Genomic DNA, 17,755 nt, shown 5'->3' on the forward strand with positions numbered 1-17,755 from the left:
ACTTTGTGTGATTTTGCCGGTCGTGTCGTGTTGGCAAGTTGATTGTGTCGAATTTAAATATTAACTGTCGTAATAACGACCCTGTCAAAATAAAAGAATCGGACCCGACGAACTTTAATCAAGAAATTATAAAACTTTTACAGAATCAATAAACATTATCTATTTATCTATCTATCTAGTAAAATAATGGTAGTAAAATCCCGAATAAGCGAAACGGGTTCTCAGCACCTGAAACAGAAAAATAACAGAATTAGTAATACTGTGGTGCGAAAAGTGAATAAAGAATCACTGTTCAACGCTCACGATCTCGAGTTACGTACAAAACTAACCTACCGCATTAGTAAAGTAAGCAGTGTTACAAGCGGAGTAGAAGCAGCGGACAAGAAAGAGGCAAGAAAAGGAAGTAAAGCCCACCGCAAGCACTCCAAGGAAGCGCTAATAGAGGAAGCATTATGGATGCACAAAAGGACCGGCAGAAAAAAAGAAAATTCTGCAAGGTGAGCGACAACCAAAGCGACAACCGAAGCGGCAACCAAAGCGACAGCGTACAGCGGTAGCACACGGCGGCAGCATACAGCGGCGGTAGCAGCGTCAGCAGCAGCGGCGGCGACGTAGGCTATCGACCTACATAGGTAGCTGCGTAACGAAAAACATCACTCAGCAGACGAGGAAATGAGAGCGCTAGCGTAAGTCAAGAATTCTGTAGTAATATTTTGTAAATGTCAGAAAACTGGCAGATAGGTCGCCCAGAAAATCGCGATTGGAACTCCGCTCGTGTATACCGAACGGTTAAAAGTTTGGTACCAACGCTGGAACCGCGAACTGCTTCAGCAAAATTAGAGGCGCATACGTATCGGCGCCGGTTGAGGTTCGAAGATGATAGCGATTTAGAGTCACATGCGAACGTAATAACGGAAAGAGAGGTCGAAATAAAAATAGACCGGAGTATAGCTGGAAATCTGTTAAGAGGGGAAAAAGAGGAAGATGGTAATAACGAACCTTCTTCTTTGATTTCGTATCAAAGCAAAATGTTCCAGGCGGGCGGAAATAACCTTGCGTCAAAATTAGATAACGCAGAACGGGCTCTGAACATAGAAAATGTTAGGCGAGCTTAGGACGCGGTAGACAGAGAAATAACGCAAATGCAACACGAGTTAGCCGGAGTTCGTGATGCGGGGGCCGCGGGGGCTCCAGGGTCAGGTAGGCCGAGTCATGACGCCACAGAGGAAGTCCTACATCAGGTCTTGCGGACATTAGGGGATGGAAGCACGTGTAGACGCGTTAGGTAGGCAAGTGGGGGAGCTACGCGAAGAAAGAGTGCGCGAAACAGGTGCTCCACCCACACGAAGAGACACACACGTACGTCCGAGCGAGCAACTCGATATTACGTACGGACGGACGGATGATGACATCCGAAACCACGTAGTAAACAGGAGTCAGCTACAATTGAAAGACGCGGTAAATTTAATACCATCGTTTGACGGAAAATCAGCCGAACAGATACGCGAGTTTTTGAACGCGTGTGAGTATGCAGCGGGAATTGTTAGCCCATTGGATAAACCTGCTTTGTTACAAGCAGTGTTGTGTACAAAGTTGCGAGGTCAGGCTTTATTAGACTTCAAGACAAAGAATATCTGCAACTTCCGACAGTTAAGAGAGGAAGTTAAGAACACTTACGCTGCAAAGAAAAGTGTTACTCAATTACAAATAGATTTCAATACTTTAAGACAAAGGAGTGGCGAAAATGCGCAAGCATACGGCCAACGAGTTAATCAGATCGCCATGGAGCTGTATGAGGCCATGGTGGAAAGTAGAGGACTCACTGTTGAGGAAAAATGTATCATTATGAGCACAATCAAAGAGCAGGCGTTACAGCAATTCCAGATAAGATTAAAGAGCGAGATTAGAGTAATAATTCGCTCACGGAATTATGGAACTCTACAGGAGGCCATAAGTGCGGCCAGCTCGGAAGAAAAAGTGACAGCATCTCACAGCGGTCAAGTAAAAAGTCAGAATCCGCAAAATAATGGAAAGTATAATAAAGACACGTGTTTTAAATGCGGAAAACATGGACATTTCAGTCGAGATTGCCGAGTCAGCAAAACGTCATTGCCAAAGGCAGGCGGCAGAGTAAATGCCGTTGAAAAATATTGCAATTATTGCAAGAGAACAGGACATTTCAGGGAAAGTTGCTGGGTCCTGAATGGTAAGAAGAAGTATCTAGGAAAGAAAATGAAGGATGCATCGCATAAGAAGACAGGTAAAAAGCAGAATTAAAGTGACAGCAGCGACTCATCTGAAAGTGAGGATGGAGGCAACAAGAAGAAAAAGGCTATAAAAGTAGCAGAGCTTCAAATTGCAGAAATAAGCACCACGCAAGCAAGTCTGGACATTGTAAAAATGCCAATTAAAGAGACAAAGCGTGGAACAGCAGAACTGTTATATGACACGGGAACTTCAGTGTCACTTATTAAAAAGAAATGCTTAAAAGGAGAAACTCCCGCAGACTTAACAAACATAGAGTTAACGGGAGTTACGGGTCATAAAGCTTGTGTGATAGGAAAGTTTGTGGCAACCGTACAGCTGAAAAATAAGATCAAACATCTTATGTATATTGTGAGGGGTAATTTCCTTATAAGTTACGAAGGAATCCTAGGAAGCGATTTCTTAAAGAAATATAACGTTACTCACGACTATAAGAAAGGGAAAATTCTCGTAGGACAGGAGGCGTTGGTTCTCCACCCTTATAGAAGCATAGAGATATTATCGAGAAGTGAGGCCATTATACCAGCAATAGCAAGTAGCAACCAGGTAAGGTTAATTAAAGCTGAAAAGAAGCAGCCAGGAGTATTATCGGCAGTTGTCTCGTACAACCAAAAAATTATTTGTGCTCCGTGAGCATAATCAACACAACGGAACGAGCCGTAAGAATGCAGATTCCGCAGGTGAAAATTGAGCCGTTAACGGACATTGACGGAGGCTTAGAAATATACGTAATGAAAAACGAACTCAATGGCCTATCACGTCAGGAAAAAATAAAAAAGTTGTTACGAATAAAACATTTAAACAAAGAGGAGAAAAAGGAACTTTACGAATTGAGCGGAAAATACAGCGATATCTTCTATTTAGCCGGAGAACTGCTAAATAGAACAAACGCAGTAGAGCATCAGGTTCCAGTCAAGGTCGACACTGCACCGATTAATATAAGGCCGTATTGACTACCAGAAAAACACAAGCAAGAGGTCGATAGGCAGATAAAGGAAATGTTGGATAGCAAAATAATCCGACATAGCAAGAGTCAATGGAATGCGCCACTTCTAGTAGTATCTAAGAAGATGGACGCGTCGCGCATTAGAAAACTGAGAATAGTAGTGAAATTTCGACATCTAAACGACGCAACTATCGGAGGCTCGTTCCCACTGCCTAACATAACCGAAATTTTGGATCAGCTGGGAAATGCTAAGTATTTCTCAACGTTAGACTTGGCATCGGGATATCATCAGATACCCATGAAGGAGACGGAAAAATGCAAGACAGCATTTTCAACGCCGTACGGGCATTACGAATATAATCGAATACTTTTCGGACTAAAAAACGCGCCAGCAACGTTCCAGAGACTGATGAATTCGGTTTTAACTGGACTTCAGGGTGTGAAGTGTTTCGTGTATCTGGACGATATTGTAATACATGGAGCTTGGAAGAACACAGCAAGCGACTGAAGGAGGTGTTCGAAAGAATCCGAGAATACAGTTTAAAACTACAGCCGGATAAATGCGAATTTTTTCGAAAGGAGGTTGCAACCGGAGTCATCCGGGGGCCCTATCCCCACGTCGTCGGCTGCAACCACGTCTACGGACTGGAGGTTTTGTGAGCCGGGCTCGGAGACCGACCGACTCTTTGACGAGGCGGTGTCGTCAATGGCGGCACGCCTTGCCAGCTTCGAGAGAAGACTGGCGGAAACCAGCCGGGGAAGAGAGACGTCTTCCGATGAAGAGGGAAAAGCGGCGAAGAGAAAGAGGTCCCTCTCCACGGAGTAGACGGTCTAGAAGACTGGATAGATAAAAAATTGTTTCTTTATTTTAAAAAATTTAGGGCAAGGGTCTAGCGGAATGTATGAAACAATCGCTACCCACCCTCGGGGTGCATAAGGCCCGTTTTGTTTTATTTTTATTATTGTTTTATTTTATTTTAAATTTTCTGATCAAATTAAGTGCAAGCTATTTTAATTTGGGTGACCCACGCGTAAAGGGTCCACCCACCGTACTGACACTCAATAAGGCAAAGTAAGCATGGGTTGAGTGTCGTGGAGGTCTGTGATTTTTGGAAAAAATATCTTGTTAATTATTAGTAAAGACGTTGTAAAAGAATTCTGGGGAAAGAAAAAAGATACGTAACGTACAAAATTTTAATAATTAGATAGATATTTTTTACTACCTCAAAATTCACGATTTGGATAAATTTGGGTAATATTGAAAATATACTTACCTGGAGGTCTCCCATGAAAACCGGAACATCCCTGAAACATAAAAAAGAATATTTAGGCACTTAATTTAAACTTTTCAAAATTCTAATTTTTTTACTTAATTATTGACGAAACTCTTAGGGAATGTTTATTTTACTCTGAATAAACATATCCCACCCAAAATTTAAATAATTCGGCATTTTAATTTTTCACAAAATTTTTGGGGCAAATTGAACTTATCTGTTAAGGGGGTATTCCGGGAGACGTGGGTAATCATCTCCAGGAGTCCCATCCACTTTCTCCAGGATATCTTGGTCCGTTGTGTAGTGCGCGTGCGTCAAGCGGAGTGGGGGAAGGCGAGGTTTCTTGTTGAAACCAAGCGCTCTTCTGCGTTGCGGTGAGTCTGAAACAAACAAAGCTTTGTTAGTAATCCTTCCTGCTTGGAGGTCAAAGTAGGTGGCGACCGATTGACAGCCAAAATTACACGATTGTCCGATCACAAGGTTACGTATCTGGGACACATAATCACTGAAAACGGAATAAAGCCAGATCCGTCAAAGATAAGCGCGGTAAAAGATTTCCGTGTTCCAAAGAAAGTAAAGGATGCACAAGCATTTATAAGTTTAGCAGGGTATTACCGGAAATTTATTGACTAATTCTCAAGAATTGCTAAGCCTTTAACACAGGTAACAAAAAAGAGTGTCAAGTTCGAGTGGGAGCCCCAACAGCAACAAGCATTTGAAATATTAAAAGAAAAATTGAGCAGTGCACCTTTACTAGCGTATCCGGACTTTACAAAAGAATTTATGGTTACAACCGATGCATCAGGTTACGCGATCGAGGCTGTCTTGTCACAAGGCCCGATAGGACAAGATAAGCCTGTCGCGTATGCAAGACGACTAAGTCTAAACACCGCTGAACGGAACTATAGCACCACAGAAAAGGAGTTGTTAGCAATCGCGTGGGCGGTAAAACATTTTCGACCGTATTTATATGGTGTTAAGTTTAAGATTGTAACGGATCATAGGGCGCTCGTATGGCTATTCAGCATCAAAGATCCCGGATTACGACTAATTCGTTGGCGATTAAAACTCGAGAAATACGAATATGAGATAATATATAAAAAGGGGAAAGCCAACACCAATGCAGATGCATTAAGCCGGAGCATCGGACAAACAGAAATATGTGCTTGTGAAGTGAAAGAAACGTATGAAAACGCTGAAGAAGCAAGTAAGACACAAGAACTACTTACGGAAGAAGAAAAGAAACAAATATTGTGCCAATATCACGACGCACCGTTAGGAGCGCATCAGGGAATAGCGCAAACCATAAAAAGAATTTACCAGAATTATTATTGGCCACACATTACGAAAGATGTAGAATAATATATTGCAAAGTGCGCGTCGTGCCAACAAAATAAGTTAGCAAGGAAAATTAAAGCGCCAATGGTTATTACCGATACACTGACGGAGCCATTTGAAAAATGTGCTCTTGATATTGTTGGACCACTAACCGTGACCAGCAATGGAAATAGGTACTTGCTGACTTTTCAGGATAACCTTACGAAGTTTAGTAAGGCAATACCTGTCTCTAACCAAGAAGCAACAACCGTAGCAAAAGAGTTTGTTACAAAAGTAGTATGCGAGTATGGCATCCCGAGGACGATACTGACAGACAGAGGCACGAATTTCGTCAGTGAGATGTTCAAGAATGTGTGCAAACTGTTAAGAATTAATAAGATTCAAACAACAGCGTATCACCCTGAGAGTAATGGAGCTTTGGAACGCTCTCATAGGACACTGGCTGAATATATAAAACACTATGTAAATGAGGAACAAACGGATTGGGATGAGTGGATCCCGTACGCCATATTTGCGTACAATACTACTCCACATTCAGCCACAGGGTTTACACCGTTTGAGTTAGTGTACGGTAGACAAGCAGAATTACCGACTGCATTAAGAAAACCTCCGGCAACTCAGTACAATTTAGAAAATTACGCGCAGGAGTTAAAAGAACGATTACGCGCCGCGAATCGCGTAACAAGAGAAACTCTGCGTGAAGAGAAGGAAAAGGTCAAGCGATATGATAAAAAAAACAAAGCCAGCATCTTTTAAAGTTGGCAATAAAGTCTTGCTTTACGACGAGACATTAAGAAGAGGAAGATCAAAAAAGCTGGAATCGCTGTGGGTTGGTCCGTATGACGTAGTTGCAAAGATATCCGACGTCACATACACAGTAAAAACAAGAAGACTCACACAGAATGTGCATGTTAATAGGCTAAAGGCTTTTATAGAAAATTAAGTAAAAAAAAGGGTACTTACCGATCCACTTCACTCTGAGTCGGAGATAACTACGACGGAAGGATCAGGCGACAAGGGGGGACCCAGGCACACCACATCGGGATCCCAGTCAAAGTAGTACCGAAATACACCCGGTGGCGGGGTGCGCGGTGATTCCGGGTCTGGAGAGGCCGGGGAGTAATCTTCGGGCTCCATAGTTACCACTTTGTCCTCAGAGTCGGGCACGGTAACGGTCGGTGGCAGGACGGGCAGCTCCGGCGAAGCAGACTCGAGGCTTCCAGCACTGGTTTCCGCGGTATCACAAGGTACGACAATAGTAACCGCACTCGTGATACTGACTCGCGAGTCAGTGTCACTGTCACCATTACTAACACTTTCACAAGGGATGGCCCAGTCTTCACCTCCAAACTAAAGACCAAGCCTGCATGTTATACAAAGGGACCCGGATGGTCGACCCGCGCATCCGCATTGACTGCATGGAAATGCCATTGTGTGTAACAAACGTATATTTAGTAAAAGAGAAAAAAAGATTCCGTTGTTCGCCAAAGATAACGAAAAACTAACTCGGTGGTGAAGTGTAAAATATTGAAATATCCGTCCCGAAGAAAGGGGGAAAGGATAAATCCGCGGTTTAGCATAAATTTGACACCAGAAATTAAAACTGAACTCGGATGAAATCGTAGTCGAGTCAGTTTCCTTTGCGACGAAAGTAAAATATGTATAAGCGAACACAGCATAGGAACACGACCGTTGCAGAAAATAATATAAAAATATTATCTTACAGGGTAAAAATTTTACTGTTTAAAATTGCCGTGTGTTATGCGTGGGATGGGACCGAAGGACAAGAATTCAGGATTCGAAGGTTCCAACATAACCCTGGAATATATTTCGAGAAGCAAGGCGAAATGTACCCTTCTAGCAAGGAAAGAAAATTAGCAGTAAGATTAGACGTAACTTCTATGTATAATAGGCTAGAACAGTTGCGAAGAATGATAGACGATACCGAAGACGTGTGCGGTAACGAAAAAATACATAGTGAAAATAAGAAGTTCTGTGACAGTTTTTCTAGCGAGTTGCGGCACAGGGAACGCAAGGTCAGTACGTTAGTAAAAAAAATAAAAATGTTAGTAGGAGCACCGACGCGCAGTCGAAGAGGTTTAGTGAACGCGGTCGGTTCCGTGGCCAAAATATTGATTGGCACTATGGACGCAGAAGACGAGAAAGTAATCTCGGAGCAGTTACAATTAATAGGAAATAAACAAGCCGTATTGCAGCATACTATAAAAACTCACTTACAAGTAATTAATGCCACGATTGCTCACGTAGACAATGTGGAAAATATTATAGAAAGAAATGAGAATAAGCTGCGAGAAGCAGTGGTAAGAATAACTCAAAAAGTTGATGACTATGCTTAACAGCAAGAACTGAGAGACTATTTCCTTGAGCTGGGCGGTTTGCTGACAGAGATAAAACTCCATGCCGAGGGAATAATTGAGTACGTTACCGACGTGCACACTAAATTTGCAAAATTAGAAATAGTGCCACTTGAGCAAATCATACAAAGACTGAAAGAAGCAAATAACCAATTCATGCGGGACCTGCGTTTTCCTTTGGCTGTAACTCTAGAAAACTGGTTAGAGATAAAAAGGTTTGCCACGGTTAGTGTCTATTGTAAGAACTCATATATATTCACGGTTGTAAAATTTCCGTTGGTCAATTCCGGTAGTTACAGTGTGTACAGAGTAGTGCCCTTGCTAGTACATGAACGGGACAACGTGTTCGCGGCGGTTCGAGTTAAGCACCCAGTGGTAGTAATAGACACAAATCGTCAAACATACTCTGTACTTAGCGAAACACAGTAGAATAGTTGTATAAGCGTTCAAGATCGTTACGTATGTAAAAACATAGATTCAGTGTATCGATTCTCGCAAGGAGCACTCTGCGTGTTACAAATGTTTTTAAACGAGGATGGTAGCTACGAAAACTGTGAAGTCGACCACATGGTTTCCAACCAAACCGTGTGGGTACGATTAGCAAAGACACGCGTATGGTTCTCGACCTTGAGAGAAAAAACTTTGCAAATAACGTGCGAAAACGAATTAGAAAGGATGGAGGTCATATCCGGAGTCGGGGAAATAGAACTGCCGGAGCAATGTGAATTGACCACAGCAATGTCAATTGACCACTATTATAGTACAAACTAACCAAGTAGTAAAGAGCGTGGAAATAAGTACGTTCTTATCACGTTTTAATATCACGGCACCACGAAAAAGGGAACAAGTGAAAAGTTACGGCGTGGAATTGGAAAGTGTAACTTGGAACAAAGTGCAGTTGCGATCGTTAGAAGAACAGTTAACACGACTGTCACCCCGTGGGATATGTTGGATGCAGCAAGGAAAGGGACCGTCGGAAAGAATTATAATTAACAAGATAAAATTAGTATTGTTAACATAACTATTAGCCTTTATGTTCCTTTTTTGTTATTACAAGGTTTTAATCGCGTAAAATATATTATGGTTTTGCTCTACGTCGATGTTCACTTATTTCACCCGCGATGTCACACGCGGCGCGAAGTCGGACAAGCGATGCTCTGTCTAGCAGAGCCTCCAGTGGCAACACTATTCGGAACGATTCTGCCTGTTTCCGCCCGGATACCGGCTTATATCCCCGAGTCAATCACTTTGTGATTGGCCGAGGAAAACCAGACGACATCCGGCCTTCGAAAAGTGCAATGCAAACCATTGCATCTTTTCGGCTGCATGTGCTATCTTCGATCGATGCGTTCTTGTGCACGCAGTCGCATATCGCCCCGCGACTGCTGACTGAACATCCGTGCCGGATTCCAGTCCCCCGTTTAACGTAACATTAAATCCAGTAACCAAACCCCGAATTTAACCGATATCGCTTACTACATAATACTTAACACATAACTTAATATACACATAATATATAACTTATAACATCCTTCCCCCGTTGGAAAAGAAAAACTGACAGGGGAGGTTTTTCTTACAGTTATTACATACTGATTTTTAAAGAAGTGTGGTTGCTATCCTCTTAATGTGGGGTCTTTGATCCTCGCACTTGTGTTTTATCTGTGACGGTCGGAGTTTACTTCTATCATCAACAAAATGTACCCGTCGTGAATATTGCTGTTGTTGCGCGGTTGTTTTTTTAGTTTTAATTACAATATATATTATAATGGCTATTATTAACGGTAGGGTGTTATTGCACTTATGCTTGTGGAATATACAAAATATGGTCGTTTATAAAATTCTTGATCAAAATCGTTATTAGTATCTTGTATCTGATTACTTATCATCTGCAATTGTGTTTTGGTATTTGTCAAATTTTGTAACTTTACTTCGTCAAACGCGTGTATGTTTTGTGGCACGGTTCCGTTTGTTTGTGTAAGTGTAATATTAAACCGTGGTAAGTACGTATTAATTTGTGCATGTTCTACTACTGTTTTAGTGTTGACAAAAATATCTTTGGTTGAAAACCTACACTGATTCGTCAGTATTACTTCTCTAACTCCCGCCAAGGTCTCCGTCCTATCGGGTCCCTTTTTGCACCTGAAGGTTACAGACTGCTCGCCCAACGTAGAATACAGCCATCTACGTTCTTGTTGTGACTGAATCCAAATAGTGTGGTTGGACGTCTCACATGTCGTCCTACAATTTGAATAGTTGTTTAGTTTGTGTACGTATGCTTGTATTCCGCATGGCGAACTGGTCTGTACCTTATAAAGTGTCATTACGCTACCGCAGATGTAATGACCCTGAACATTTTTACACTTTGCTAGTTGATCCTGTGACAGTAACACATATATCTGTCGGTTGCTGTCTATTGCGATAAGGGCATGTCGAATGCGCGCCACTGCAAACGTTACCGTGCACGTGTATCGGCAAGGGTATTACGTTACAGATATCGTGCACCACGGCATGCACCAACGGTACGTTCATTACTATAAAGACATCCGACCCTTTGCAGTACACTGCAACCGTTACAATTTCCTTTATTCTTACCCAATTTTCTACTGTAATCTGGAATGGAAAGCGTAAATCACCTTGTAAATGGCCGCTTGTGTCGCGTAAACTTTGTATTATTTGTTCAATTGTAATGAATTCTAGTTGTGTAAGTTTGTCATCTGTTTTTGTTATAAGGTTTATTATCTCTTTTATGTCTGTTTCTAATTGTTGTAACATATTTGTGATGGATAACAGATGTTCGTTTAAAAGATTTCCTTGGTTTTGTCTATTTACCGACGTCATTATTTGCGACACGGAGTTTGCTAGCGTTTCTTCGTTACTTTGGATTATGCTTTCCACCCCGTCCAGATGTGCTATGGTTGCGTTTAACATTTTTAAGTGATTTTTTATTGCATGTTGTTCGGCTGTTTGTCTACTTTCTATTAAGTTGATGTGATCAGTGATCGCTTTTTCGTCATTCGCATCCATCGTACCAAAGAGTTGTTTCGCTATCGAACCGACTCCATTGACTAGTCCTCTACGCTTTCGTAACGAAAGCGTCCTACTATTACTCTAATTTGTTGGAAAATTTGAGTTACCATTTGTTCTCTACTTCGTAGTTCGAAATAAACGTCTTCACAGCTTATTTTGTTATTGTCACGTCATCTCTACACTTGCGCACTTTTTCTCCGTAACCTGTATTATTTTGTGTGCCTGTTCTAATCTTTTTTCCAATGTCGATGTTTCTAATTTAATTACTAATTTCCATTTTTTGTCAGTTCTTAACAGTGTTCCTTGTTTTTCGAAGTAGAGTCCGGGATTGTGTTGAAACCGCGTTACCGTATACCAGGATGGTTTGATCTCGCTGTTTGTTGTTTGGGCGGAGATCGATGTGCAGATTATGAACAAAATTCTGTAAGGAGAAAATACCGTGATGTTTTAAACGTTTGGTTTTGTTACGTTAGTTGGGCCCAGAGTATCGTTTCTCTGCGTGTGTTGTCTGTTTTATCTCTAGTTTCCGTTTTCTGTATCAGTTTTTCTGCTTACGTTAGAGTTTCTGTTGTTCTTGGTTGCTTGTAGAACTGAGTCTCGTCAGTTGCATTCTGTCTTCGGAATAGGTGTTTGCGCTCTGTCCGTATAAAACTAATTAGAAAAAAAAAGTTTTTTTACTACTATCATGGCTCAACCAATTGCTAGTGTCCCCCTCTGCGTAGTTTGCGGTGTCGAGACCTCGTGGCCTCGAATCTGTGACTGGTGTTGTGATTATGACTCTATTATCACCCTGGTTTCCAGTGAATTCTGTTTTATTTGTTGGGTGGCCGCCACCCGGGTCGTCCACGTCTTGTCTCACCACTCTCGCCACGGGGACCACGCGGATAGCCGACGGGCCAGGCATGACCCGTTACTGGCCCGTTAAGAGCCCGGGTTGTTCATTCTGCGAGTTGACCGAGCGGCCAGTGACATGCCACGGATGTGTTCGTCGCCAGTTCGTGGACGACATCCTTTTGACCTCCGAGGAGTGCGGTTTGTGCCGGTCGGTCGTTGTTGATTGGATATCAGTGATGGCGCACGACCCTCATCGCGACACGGATAAGACCCCTCAGAGGGGTCCTGCGTAGGTGAACCCCTACGAGGCCAATCCGTAAGTTTTTAATTTTCTATATAGTGCTTTAATCTATTGGCATGCACCCGTACTGAGCGTCTCCCCTTTTTTATTGCGAATGTTACGTCGGAAACTTTTTCAATTATCACATACGGGCCTATCCATAACGCCTCAAGCTTTTTTGATCTTCCCCGTCTTACTGTTTCGTCGAACAGGAGAACCTTATCCCCCACCCTGAACTTTATCGCGTGTGCTCGCTTGTCATATTGTTTCTTCACGTTGGTTTTTTCCAATTTCAAGTTTTCTCTTGCTATTTTGTTTGCGGCACGTATTTTTTCTTTTAGCTCGTGGGCGTAGTCTTCGATATTATAACGCGTCGCGGGTGGTTTTGTTAACGTTGTCGGAAGTTCTGCTTGTCGTCCGTACACCAGCTCAAATGGTGTGAATCCTGTTGCCGTATGTGGTATTGTATTATACGCGAACATAGCGTAGAGTATCCACTCATCCCAATCGGTTTGTTCGTCGTTAATAAAATGTCTAACGTATTCGATTAACGTACGGTGCGATCTTTCGAGAGCCCCGTTGCTCTGCGGATGATACGCGGTTGTTTGAATTTTATTTATTTTTAATAGTTTACACGTGTTTTTAAATATGTCGCTTACGAAATTTGTAACGTGATCTGTGAGAATGGTTTCCGGAATTCCGTATTCACAGACTATTTTTGTAGCAAATTCTTTTGCTACTGTGCTTGCCTCCTGATTAGCTATCGGAATAGCTTTGCTATATTTTGTTAAATTATCCTGGAAAGTTAATAAATACTTGTTTTCCTTATTTGAAATCGGTAATGGCCTTACTATATCCAACGCGCATTTTTCGAACGGCTTATTTGGTGTATCCGTTATTACCAAGGGCATTTTAATTTTTCGTGTTAATTTATTTCGTTGACAAAATGTGCATTTTTTGATGTAGTTTTCTACATCCCTTGCCAAATTCGGCCAATCGTGGACCAGTCGAATACTTTTGATCGTTCGTTCGATGCCTTCATGACCACCAATTGGTGTGTCATGATATTCATATAATATTATCTGTTTTTCTTCTTCAGTATATTCTTTTTCTGTTTTGTTCGTGCGTTCTTCCTTTTCTTGTGCTCGCGTTTCCTTCTGTTTCACTTGCGCTTGCATTATCTTCCGTTGTGCTCGCGCTCGAGTGTTCTTCTGTCTCGCTTGCGTTTGCGCTTTTCTCTGTTGCGCTCGCGTTCGCGCTTCTCTTTGCCTTTCTTGTGTTTTCTCTTGCTCTTCTTCTAACCGTGTGTAATACTTTTACGTGCTCTGTGTCGTCTACCGGGTGTCGGCTTAACGCATCAGCGTTTGCGTTTGCTTTCCCTTTCTTGTGTACGATTTCGTAGTCGTACTCTTCCAGTTTTAGTCTCCACCGTATTAATCTCGAATCGGGGTCTTTTACATTAAATAGCCACACGAGAGCTTTGTGGTTCGTTATTATTTTAAATTTTGTACCATATAAGTACGGTCGAAAGTGATTAACGGCCCATACTATTGCTAATAATTCCTTTTCAGTTGTATTGTAATTTCGTTCCGCCTTGTTTAGCACGCGACTCGCGTACGCGATGGGCTTATTTTCCCCCGCGTTGCTTTGCGATAAGACCGCTCCAACCGCGTAATCTGACGCGTCTGTCGTGACGATGAACTCGCGGTTGAAATCGGGATATGCTAATATAGGTGCCGTAATCAATTTTTTCTTTAAAATTTTGAACGTTTTTTGCTGTTCCGCACCCCACGCGAATTTTACTTCCTTACGCGTTAATTGTGTCAACGGTTTCGCTATTTTTGAAAATTTATCGATAAATTTGCGGTAATATCTTGCTAAACCAATAAATGCTTGCACGTCTTTTACTTTTTTCGGTACAGAAAAATTTTTTACCGCGTTTACCTTAGATGGATCGGGTAGAATACCGTTTTCTGTTATAATATGTCCTAAATATGTGACTTCTTTTTGTAGAAATTCACATTTATCGGGCTGTAATTTTAATTTATTTTTTCTTAATTGCTTTAATACTTCTTTTAGTTTTTTATTATGTTCATCGAGACTTGCTCCATAGATCACTATGTCGTCTAAGTAGACGAAGCATTTAATTCCTTGTATCCCTACCAGTATCGTATTCATTAATCGTTGAAACGTGGCGGGTGCATTTTTTAATCCAAACGGCATTTGGTTGTACTCAAAGTGTCTATATGACGTGGAAAATGCCGTTTTTTGTTTATCTTCCTCTGCCATAAGTATCTGATGATACCCCGAGGCAAGGTCTAGAGTAGAGAAATACTTGGCATTTCCTAGCTGATCTAGAATATCGGTTATGTTTGGGAGAGGAAATGAGTCTCCTACCGTGACGTCGTTTAGCTTCCTAAAATCCATTACAACGCATAATGTTCTTACTGCGGACGCGTCTAACTTTTTCGGCACTACCAACAGTAGCGCGTTCCACTGACTCGTACTGTGCCTAATTAAACCATTGTCTAACATTTCGTGTATCTGCTTATCTACTTCTTGCCTGTGTTTGTCCGGTAGCCTGTACGGTCGTACGTTTATAGGTTGGGTATCCGTCTTCGTCGGTATGTAATGTGACACCGCGTCAGTGCAGATCAGTGTCTTCCCGGGTAGATGAAACATATCGCTATACTCTTCGCAAATTTCTTTTAACTGTCTTTTTTCTTCCTTATTCAAATGTTGTATACGTAGTGAGGCTTTTACTAACTCTTGTCGCTCTATTTCTGATTTTTCTATCTCTATTTTGGCGACTTGTGCTTCCACCTCTTGCGAGTCTATCTGTAGCTTCTCTAGCACTACATGCGGCATGCGCATCTTCACCTCTTTCTCGGTGGTATTTACTATACTCACGGGGCATACGTTGTTCTCTTGCACTAAGCAGCTCCCGATAAAAATTTCTGGTTGTGCCTCTTTTGCTTGCACGATATCCGCATGGTTTACATTTGTAAACGCTCTTGTTATTTTTTCGCATCGCGGTGGTAGGGTTATCGCATGATACAGGTAAAGAATCATCGTTTCTTTTTCTATCCTCAGTTTTCCTTCTTTATGATTTGGTACTGCGTGATATTTTTTAAGAAAATCGTTTGCTAATATTTCTTGGTAATTTATCGGAAAATCATTTTTTACCACGTAAATTGGATGCATTACTTTTTTATTTTTTAACTGAATTGTCGCGTTAAATTTTCCTATTACGCGCGCGGTATGTCCTGTCACTCCGGTTAGTTTTATTTTTAATTTTTCCACTAGAGTCTTTCCTTTTAGATATTTTACTTTTATTAATGATATGGTAGCTCCCGTATCGTAAAGTAATTCGGCCATGCCTCTTTTTGTTTCGACTATCGGGACGCTTACCAAATCCAGGCTGGCTTGATTATTTTCCATTGCCGTAACATGAAGCTCGGCTGCCTCTATTGCCTTGGTCGTCTTTTCGTGCTCGTACTCGTCATTGCTGCTCGACAAGTCACGATTTTCGCACGTGTTCACTTTTCTTTTGTCATATTTGACTAACCTTTTTTCATTTTCCTCTTTTTCTGGTTCTTTCTTAATTTTTCCGTTAAGTAACCAGCACTCATCTCTTTTATGCCCCGCTTTTCTGCAATAATTGCAATAATTTTCTGTTGCATTTATCCGTCGCCCTTCTGGCTTCGGTAAATTGCTTTTGCTTGAGCGACACTCTCGCCCATAATGTCCAGCTTTTCCGCACTTATAACAATTATTGTTTTTACTATTATTATTATTTCGTGCTTGTGGCGACACACGACTTTTACTGGTTCCGGCGGCTTTCTCTTCCGCACCTGCTCTTGCTATTGCTTCTCGGAGCGTTTTATAGCTTCGCGATCGCACTATTAATTTCGGCTTGCTCTTTGATCGTTTCCAGTATCGTCCGTTTTTGCTCGTTTGTTCTCACTTTCTCCTCAATCATGGATTCATAGAGCTCCATGGCGAGTTGGTTTACGCGTTATCCAAATGTTAACGCATTTTCCCCTGTTTTTTGCTTTAGAGAACTAAATTCGATTTGTAGTTTTGTCGTGCCCTTTTTCGCGGAGTATGTTGTTTCTATTTCGTATTTTAGTTGTTTGAAACTATGAATATCCCGCGTCTCAAAGTCCAGTAAGGCCTGGCCCTTTAGTTTTGTGCACAGTATTGCTTCTAACAACGTTCGTTCGTCTATCGGGTTAATATTTTTCATTGCGTAAGTACACGCACTTAAAAACTCGCGTAACTGCGTCTGTGATTTGCCGTCAAACACTGGTATCATGGCACGCGCTTCCTTCAACATTATATAATCGCTCAAATGCGCGGTTTGATTTCGCACGTCCGCCGCCGCGCAAGTAGTCCCAAATCCCGAAAAGCTGGCCAAAAGTCGAAAACGTGTTTCAATTTGTACAAAACTTGGTACCTTGGGGTTTTTGAGGTCGTTGATTACGAATCCAAAGTCAAAATTACAAAAAACAAAATGGCGGATTCAATATGACAGACGTATGTAGAAAAAATATTTGATTTAAGCTAAAACTTATATATTATTTTTTAATAATTGTTAATTACAAATTGGGAATAAAACTAAAAAAATAAATATTGAAAATGTAATAAAATTAAATATTTCAACAAATTTGTTTAAAAAATTTTAGTTTTTAGTTATTCATTGAACATGAAACATTTAGAAATTTATTCAAAGAACTAAAATAAAAAATAAAAAGTTAAAAATAAATCTGCATTTAATTAAAATATATTTTCACAAATACAAAGTAAAAAATCCAAAGTAGTAAATACAAATTAGACTAATCTGATGAGTCTTCTGTGTCGTAATCAGTTGATTCTGCTGTAGAAATGTCGGAGTCATCAGTTTTTATTTCAATAGGTGGCGGAATTAATAACTGCACTGCTTCTGGTGACAATGATTTTAATTTTTTTTGAGGTAATTTTCTTAAGCTTGAAATAAATGGATCTGATGTCACCAACAGCCGTAAAAAAAACATCTTCCATGGTTTTCGTACGAGTACATTTTTGCGAGAAGTCTTCTCGAAACTTTTTAATATATTTATTGTAAAACTCTTGGGCATTTTCAGACATTTGTCCGATCGGCAATAGTGAAGAAGCTATTATTTGTGTACCATGAATTAAGAGCTTGTGCACTGTAGTTGGCATAAAAAATCAGGGATATAATTCTACGAATTTTCGAGCTGTTTTTGAGGTATATTCTTGAAATTTAATGAAATGAATTTCATGACCACTCAAAATTGCCTGCAATATAACATGAAATCATTTGATTAAATTTTCATCTACTCCTGTTATAGAGGCGGAAACAGTCGAATTTTCGAAAAATCGCCGAGCAGTGTTTCCATCATTCGTGCTGCCA

Source organism: Pseudomyrmex gracilis, unplaced genomic scaffold, assembly GCF_002006095.1.
Source record: "Pseudomyrmex gracilis isolate BER0280 unplaced genomic scaffold, ASM200609v1 scaffold_398, whole genome shotgun sequence".
NCBI classification, from domain to species: Eukaryota; Metazoa; Arthropoda; class Insecta; order Hymenoptera; family Formicidae; genus Pseudomyrmex; species Pseudomyrmex gracilis.